We start from the raw sequence: 9,864 nt of genomic DNA, 5'->3' as shown, positions 1-9,864 counted from the left end.
TTGGGGTGAGCTAAAAGCTCAGCGAGTAACCATTAAAATCAGTAATCAAATCGGTTTCACAATAGTTCATTTCAATGATGTCATATATCAAATGATAAATCCAGAAACAACTACAACATTTGCAAAACAGTAAATATGGATTATCAATAATTCAAGAAACATTTACAATGGAAAGCGATAGTAACATTCATGAAAGGATACATTCATTCTCCTGACAATTCCTCGCTCATTTGATCATTTATTTCATTTCATTCACCCCGTTCCTGGCTTTTGGCCAGGCTCCACCAACCTACATAGGTAATACTCGAGTATACCAAACGTTCACCCAAGTTCCTAATCGCCTGACCGAGTCCGCTTCTGGCTCAAGACGACCGGTAACAAGGGGCAATGGCCAGTTCAGCCTAAAAGGCTTACATTCATGCGCAAGTAACATTTCAATTGAAAATTTCACATTTATTGAGGTCGAGTGCGATAAAGTACACACTCGCCCCGAAAACTCGTTTTGGAAATCATTATAAGCGCTTAACACGTTATCAACCAAAATACAAGTCATGAAGTCAAGAAATATAGCAAACAAGGCACACTCACATGCCAGCACGCATGATATGCAAGAAAACATTTCCCAAAAGTAACTTTGGAAACAGTTCAAGAGTAAATAATGTAAGAAACGGTTCATAAATAACTTTAGAAATAGTTTGAGGTCACTCACCTCCATGGCTCAGAAAGCATCCAGCATATAACATTGTCTTGCGCAAATCCAAGTCTTAGATCACAAACTCAATGCAAACAAATCCCTTCAAAGTTCGGACATCACTTCCCCTGAATTTACTAACTTTTCCAGCCATCATGGCTTCATTATTTCCTCATTCCAACCCAAAGGTACACACACAACAACAAGTTCATCCAATAGCCATTCAGCAAACTCCAAGTAGTACGAGTACAAGTCAAGCTAGGGAAAAGTCCGAAAAGGAAGGTTTAGCTCAAACCAGAAAAACAGTTTTGACGTCATTTTGCGGTAATGGTATCAAAGGCGCTACGATTGTCGGATGGAGGTCCAAGACCCACCGTTTCGAAGCTAAGAACCAGGGCTACAACAATGTAGAAGGTCACTCAGTCCAAATCCTAACACAACTAGGTCAAAAAGGCAGAAAACCAACCCAGAACCGTAATTGCAGGTTCCCAAATCACACAATGCTGTAATTCGTCCAACTCAGTATACACAGGTCCAAATGCATTGATTCCAAAGGCATATGATAGCTAAGACATCAAGATACATTTCATCAGAAGACACCAACATCCAAATCCAAAGCAATTCCAGTCAAAACAGACAATTACTATCGCAGTTCGGACATTCTGTTCACCAAAAACAGCAACAATAAAAACGGCATAACTCACTCTATACTACTCCAAATGCCCTGAAATTTTGTAGGAACCTTAAAAACATCAATACCTACAACTTTCATGTTTTGAGCAAAGTCCAATTCGGCCTCTATCTATGACCTAAAATTTCGGACAGATTAGGGGTTCATGAACCCTAACTTTTCACATTTCATTCCAAATCCAAAATTGATTGCATTTATCATCAATTCACACCTACTAGAGTCAAAGCCCCTTATTACCAACCATCAAAAACAACCACACCATCAAGATCATATGAAACCAGAAAATTCCTCATAAAATAAAAAACTCAACCAATTCACTTCAAATCAAGAAATAAAACACATAATCCCTCACTTAAGCCACCATTAGGCATAAATTCAACATCATTAGAGGAAGGAGAGGTGTTCATCCACCACTCACCTTAGCAAAACAAGAGGGAGAGCTACTTGTCACCTTAGCTTCTCAAACAACTCCACCAAACAACTCACAAACACTAAGTGAAGAGGTTTTATGTAGAAATTTGAAGTTTTAACGGTTGGATCAAGAGATTGCGCAAGAAAATGGAAGGCAAAAGTTGAGGGATTTTCTTTCTTTTCTCCTTATGTTGCTCGGCCAAGAAGAACCAGAAAATGAAGAAGATTAAGCTAGTTTGTAAGGTAAGAAGGTAGGAAAAATAAGGATTAATTTCCACCACAAGTTTGGCTAACACTTGGTCTAATTTCAACCACACAAATTTTCTCTTTCCTTGTTTTTTCTTTGCCTTAAATTTCGGCCAATAGGATGGCCAAGAGGGGAAAGATATTTTGCTCCATTAATGATAAACTTGTATGGCAAGAAAGTGGAATCAAGTGGTGCATTTAACCGGTAGTGCGTGGGTCCCACGTTCAAAATACGCTTTTAATTTCTCAAAAACTAACCGATACTAGAAAAATTATTTTAAAACTATCTTTGCTCATAAACTTTATCTGGGGAATTTTTCTAATCAAGAAAATGTAGATAAGGCAGGCGTTGAAAAAAAATAAACCCTAGAAAATTAGAAAATTTCCGGGTTCTCAAACTCATTTTTTTTCGGGGTGTCACAATCTCCCCTCCTTAAAAGAATGTCGTCCTCGACATTCCCACTTGTACCAATCAAGTCAAGACATCCCGCAAAAATCTCTCCAGAGTCAAATCAAACCCACAGTCCGGCATCCTAAACTTCAAGTCTAGGATACACTACAGAGATCTGAAGCCTAAGCTCTGATACCACTTGTAACGACCCCACCTCCCCCTAAGGCGAACCAGAGGGTTCGGCGGGCCGCCTGCCCAGCTCTCGCCGGGACTCAGTCGCTCACTACAGTCCTCAACCCAATTACAATATAAAACTCAAAATTTCATCAAATTCTCCAATGATTACATATTTCAAATGCAGCGGAAACTGATTCCAATCGTGGAACGTATACTTACATCCATATCAATTTCAAATATTTATACAAGACCAACTCGTACACAAAATAGATCCAAACTTAAACTGTACACGATATAAGCCATCCAGTCACGTGAATAAGCACTCCCAGCTTTTCTTCGCCTTGAGCCCTGTGGGGGGGAATAAAACATTTTTGGGGTGAGCTAAAAGCTCAGCGAGTAACCATTAAAATCAGTAATCAAATCGGTTTCACAATAGTTCATTTCAATGATGTCATATATCAAATGATAAATCCAGAAACAACTACAACATTTGCAAAACAGTAAATATGGATTATCAATAATTCAAGAAACATTTACCATGGAAAGCGATAGTAACATTCATGAAAGGATACATTCATTCTCCTGACATTTCCTCGCTCATTTGATCATTTATTTCATTTCATTCACCCCGTCCCTGGCTTTTGGCCAGGCTCCACCAACCTACATAGGTAATACTCGAGTATACCAAACGTTCACCCAAGTTCCTAATCGCCTGACCGAGTCCGCTTCTGGCTCAAGACGACCGGTAACAAGGGGCAATGGCCAGTTCAGCCCAAAAGACTTACATTCATGCGCAAGTAACATTTCAATCGAAAATTTCACATTTATCGAGGTCGAGTGCGATAAAGTACACACTCGCCCCGAAAACTCGTTTTGGAAATCATTATAAGCGCTTAACACGTTATCAACCAAAATACAAGTCATGAAGTCAAGAAATATAGCAAACAAGGCACACTCACATGCCAGCACGCATGATATGCAAGAAAACATTTCCCAAAAGTAACTTTGGAAACAGTTCAAGAGTAAATAATGTAAGAAACGGTTCATAAATAACTTTAGAAATAGTTTGAGGTCACTCACCTCCATGGCTCAGAAAGCATCCAGCATATAACATTGTCTTGCGCAAATCCAAGTCTTAGATCACAAACTCAATGCAAACAAATCCCTTCAAAGTTCGGACATCACTTCCCCTGAATTTACTAACTTTTCCAGCCATCATGGCTTCATTATTTCCTCATTCCAACCCAAAGGTACACACACAACAACAAGTTCATCCAATAGCCATTCAGCAAACTCCAAGTAGTACGAGTACAAGTCAAGCTAGGGAAAAGTCCGAAAAGGAAGGTTTAGCTCAAACCAGAAAAACAGTTTTGACGTCATTTTGCGGTAATGGTATCAAAGGTGCTACGATTGTCGGATGGAGGTCCAAGACCCACCGTTTCGAAGCTAAGAACCAGGGCTACAACAATGTAGAAGGTCACTCAGTCCAAATCCTAACACAACTAGGTCAAAAAGGCAGAAAACCAACCCAGAACCGTAATTGCAGGTTCCCAAATCACACAATGCTGTAATTCGTCCAACTCAGTATACACAGGTCCAAATGCATTGATTCCAAAGGCCATATGATAGCTAAGACATCAAGAATACATTTCATGCAGAAGACACCAACAGTCCAAATCCAAGAGCCAATGTCAGTCAACAACAGACAATTACTATCGCAGTCGGCCAATTCTGTTCACCAAAAACAGCAGCAATAAAAACGGCCATACTCACTCTATACTACTCCAAAATGCCTGAAATTTTGTAGGCACCTTAACACCTCAATACCTACACTTTCATGTTTTGAGAAAAGTCAATTCGGCCTCTATCTATTGACCTAAAATTTCGGACAGATTAGGGTTTCATGAACCCTAACTTTTCACATTTCATTCCAAATCGCAAATTGATTGCATTTATCATCAATTCACACCTACTAGAGTCAAAGCCCCTTATTACCAACCATCAAAAACAACCACACCATCAAGATCATATGAAACCAGAAAATTCCTCATAAAATAAAAAACTCAACCAATTCACTTCAAATCAAGAAATAAAACACATAATCCCTCACTTAAGCCACCATTAGGCATAAATTCAACATCATTAGAGGAAGGAGAGGTGTTCATCCACCACTCACCTTAGCAAAACAAGAGGGAGAGCTACTTGTCACCTTAGCTTCTCAAACAACTCCACCAAACAACTCACAAACACTAAGTGAAGAGGTTTTATGTAGAAATTTGAAGTTTTAACGGTTGGATCAAGAGATTGCGCAAGAAAATGGAAGGCAAAAGTTGAGGGATTTTCTTTCTTTTCTCCTTATGTTGCTCGGCCAAGAAGAACCAGAAAATGAAGAAGATTAAGCTAGTTTTGTAGGTAAGAAGGTAGGAAAAATAAGGATTAATTTGCCACCACAAGTTTGGCTAACACTGGTCTAAATTCAACCACACCACAATTTTCTCTTCCTTGTTTTTTCTTTGCCTTAATTTTCGGCCCAATAGGATGGCCCAAGAGGGGAAAGATATTTGCTCATTAATGATCAATTGTATGGCAAGAAAGGAATCAAGGGTGCATTTAATCCGTAGTGCGGGTCCCACGTCCAAAATACGCTTTTAATTTCTCAAAAACTAACCGATACTAGAAAAATCATTTGAAAACTATATTTGCTCATAAACTTGATCTGGGGAATTTTTCTAATCAAGAAAATGTAGAAAAGGCAGGCGTTTAAAAAAAATAAACCCTAGAAAATTAGAAAATTTCCGGTTCTCAAACTCATTTTTTTTTTCGGGGCGTCACAATCTCCCCTCCTTAAAAGAATGTCGTCCTCGACATTCCCTCTTGTACCAATCAAGTCAAGACATCCCGCAAAAATCTCTCCAGAGTCAAATCAAACCCACAGTCCGGCATCCTAAACTTCAAGCCTAGGATACACTACAGAGATCTGAAGCCTAAGCTCTGATACCCGACTTGTAATCGACACCTCCCCCTAAGGCGAACCAGAGGGTTCGGCGGGCCGCCTGCCCAGCTCTCGCCGGGACTCAGTCGCTCACTACAGTCCTCAACCCAATTACAATATAAAACTCAAAATTTCATCAAAATGATTACATATTTCAAATGCAGCGGAAACTGATTCCAATCGTGGAACGTATACTTACATCCATATCAATTTCAAATATTTATACAAGACCAACTCGTACACAAAATAGATCCAAACTTAAACTGTACACGATATAAGCCATCCAGTCACGTGAATAAGCACTCCCAGCTTTTCTTCGCCTTGAGCCCTGTGGGGGGGAAATAAAACATTTTTGGGGTGAGCTAAAAGCTCAGCGAGTAACCATTAAAATCAGTAATCAAATCGGTTTCACAATAGTTCATTTCAATGATGTCATATATCAAATGATAAATCCAGAAACAACTACAACATTTGCAAAACAGTAAATATGGATTATCAATAATTCAAGAAACATTTACAATGGAAAGCGATAGTAACATTCATGAAAGGATACATTCATTCTCCTGACATTTCCTCGCTCATTTGATCATTTATTTCATTTCATTCACCCCGTCCCTGGCTTTTGGCCAGGCTCCACCAACCTACATAGGTAATACTCGAGTATACCAAACGTTCACCCAAGTTCCTAATCGCCTGACCGAGTCCGCTTCTGGCTCAAGACGACCGGTAACAAGGGGCAATGGCCAGTTCAGCCCAAAAGACTTACATTCATGCGCAAGTAACATTTCAATCGAAAATTTCACATTTATCGAGGTCGAGTGCGATAAAGTACACACTCGCCCCGAAAACTCGTTTTGGAAATCATTATAAGCGCTTAACACGTTATCAACCAAAATACAAGTCATGAAGTCAAGAAATATAGCAAACAAGGCACACTCACATGCCAGCACGCATGATATGCAAGAAAACATTTCCCAAAAGTAACTTTGGAAACAGTTCAAGAGTAAATAATGTAAGAAACGGTTCATAAATAACTTTAGAAATAGTTTGAGGTCACTCACCTCCATGGCTCAGAAAGCATCCAGCATATAACATTGTCTTGCGCAAATCCAAGTCTTAGATCACAAACTCAATGCAAACAAATCCCTTCAAAGTTCGGACATCACTTCCCCTGAATTTACTAACTTTTCCAGCCATCATGGCTTCATTATTTCCTCATTCCAACCCAAAGGTACACACACAACAACAAGTTCATCCAATAGCCATTCAGCAAACTCCAAGTAGTACGAGTACAAGTCAAGCTAGGGAAAAGTCCGAAAAGGAAGGTTTAGCTCAAACCAGAAAAACAGTTTTGACGTCATTTTGCGGTAATGGTATCAAAGGTGCTACGATTGTCGGATGGAGGTCCAAGACCCACCGTTTCGAAGCTAAGAACCAGGGCTACAACAATGTAGAAGGTCACTCAGTCCAAATCCTAACACAACTAGGTCAAAAAGGCAGAAAACCAACCCAGAACCGTAATTGCAGGTTCCCAAATCACACAATGCTGTAATTCGTCCAACTCAGTATACACAGGTCCAAATGCATTGATTCCAAAGGCATATGATAGCTAAGACATCAAGATACATTTCATCAGAAGACACCAACATCCAAATCCAAAGCAATTCCAGTCAAAACAGACAATTACTATCGCAGTTCGGACATTCTGTTCACCAAAAACAGCAACAATAAAAACGGCATAACTCACTCTATACTACTCCAAATGCCCTGAAATTTTGTAGGAACCTTAAAAACATCAATACCTACAACTTTCATGTTTTGAGCAAAGTCCAATTCGGCCTCTATCTATGACCTAAAATTTCGGACAGATTAGGGGTTCATGAACCCTAACTTTTCACATTTCATTCCAAATCCAAAATTGATTGCATTTATCATCAATTCACACCTACTAGAGTCAAAGCCCCTTATTACCAACCATCAAAAACAACCACACCATCAAGATCATATGAAACCAGAAAATTCCTCATAAAATAAAAACTCAACCAATTCACTTCAAATCAAGAAATAAAACACATAATCCCTCATTTAAGCCACCATTAGGCATAAATTCAACATCATTAGAGGAAGGAGAGGTGTTCATCCACCACTCACCTTAGCAAAACAAGAGGGAGAGCTACTTGTCACCTTAGCTTCTCAAACAACTCCACCAAACAACTCACAAACACTAAGTGAAGAGGTTTTATGGAGAAATTTGAAGTTTTAACGGTTGGATCAAGAGATTGAGCAAGAAAATGGAAGGCAAAAGTTGAGGGATTTTCTTTCTTTTCTCTTATGTTGCTCGGCCAAGAAGAACCAGAAAATGAAGAAGATTAAGCTAGTTTATAAGGTAAGAAGGTAGGAAAAATAAGGATTAATTTCCACCACAAGTTTGGCTAACACTTGGTCTAATTTCAACCACACAATTTTTCTCTTTCCTTGTTTTTTCTTTGCCTTAAATTTCGGCCAATAGGATGGCCAAGAGGGGGAAGATATTTGCTCCATAATGATAAACTTGTATGGCAAGAAAGTGGCTCAAGTGTGGCTTTAACGCGTAGTGCGTGGTCCAGTTCAAAATACGCTTTTAATTCTCAAAACTTAACGCATAACTAGAAACAATATTTTAAAACTATCTTTGCTCATAAAACTTTTTATTGGGAATTTTTCTACATCAAGAAGAATTAGATAAGCAGGCGTTGAAAAAAAAATCAACCTAGAAAATTAAAACATTTCCGGGTTCTCAAACTCATTTTTTTTTCGGGGTGTCCACAATCTCCCCCTTAAAAGAATTCGTCCTCGACATTCCACTTGTACCAATGCAGTGCAAGAACATCCCGCAAAAATCTCCAGAGTCAAATCAAACCCACAGTCCGGCATCCTAAACTTCAAGTCTAGGATACACTACAGAGATCTGAAGCCTAAGCTCTGATACCACTTGTAACGACCCCACCTCCCCCTAAGGCGAACCAGAGGGTTCGGCGGGCCGCCTGCCCAGCTCTCGCCGGGACTCAGTCGCTCACTACAGTCCTCAACCCAATTACAATATAAAACTCAAAATTTCATCAAATTCTCCAATGATTACATATTTCAAATGCAGCGGAAACTGATTCCAATCGTGGAACGTATACTTACATCCATATCAATTTCAAATATTTATACAAGACCAACTCGTACACAAAATAGATCCAAACTTAAACTGTACACGATATAAGCCATCCAGTCACGTGAATAAGCACTCCCAACTTTTCTTCGCCTTGAGCCCTGTGGGGGGGAATAAAATATTTTTGGGGTGAGCTAAAACCTCAGCGAGTAACCATTAAAATCAGTAATCAAATCGGTTTCACAATAGTCCATTTCAATGATGTCATATATCAAATGATAAATCCAGAAACAACTACAACATTTGCAAAACAGTAAATATGGATTATCAATAATTCAAGAAACATTTACAATGGAAAGCGATAGTAACATTCATGAAAGGATACATTCATTCTCCTGACATTTCCTCGCTCATTTGATCATTTATTTCATTTCATTCACCCCGTCCCTGGCTTTTGGCCAGGCTCCACCAACCTACATAGGTAATACTCGAGTATACCAAACGTTCACCCAAGTTCCTAATCGCCTGACCGAGTCCGCTTCTGGCTCAAGACGACCGGTAACAAGGGGCAATGGCCAGTTCAGCCCAAAAGACTTACATTCATGCGCAAGTAACATTTCAATCGAAAATTTCACATTTATCGAGGTCGAGTGCGATAAAGTACACACTCGCCCCGAAAACTCGTTTTGGAAATCATTATAAGCGCTTAACACGTTATCAACCAAAATACAAGTCATGAAGTCAAGAAATATAGCAAACAAGGCACACTCACATGCCAGCACGCATGATATGCAAGAAAACATTTCCCAAAAGTAACTTTGGAAACAGTTCAAGAGTAAATAATGTAAGAAACGGTTCATAAATAACTTTAGAAATAGTTTGAGGTCACTCACCTCCATGGCTCAGAAAGCATCCAGCATATAACATTGTCTTGCGCAAATCCAAGTCTTAGATCACAAACTCAATGCAAACAAATCCCTTCAAAGTTCGGACATCACTTCCCCTGAATTTACTAACTTTTCCAGCCATCATGGCTTCATTATTTCCTCATTCCAACCCAAAGGTACACACACAACAACAAGTTCATCCAATAGCCATTCAGCAAACTCCAAGTAGTACGAGTACAAGT

The sequence above is a fragment of the Coffea eugenioides genome, chromosome 6 (assembly GCF_003713205.1).
Source record: "Coffea eugenioides isolate CCC68of chromosome 6, Ceug_1.0, whole genome shotgun sequence".
NCBI lineage: Eukaryota > Viridiplantae > Streptophyta > Magnoliopsida > Gentianales > Rubiaceae > Coffea > Coffea eugenioides.
This window is presented reverse-complemented; position numbering follows the sequence as displayed.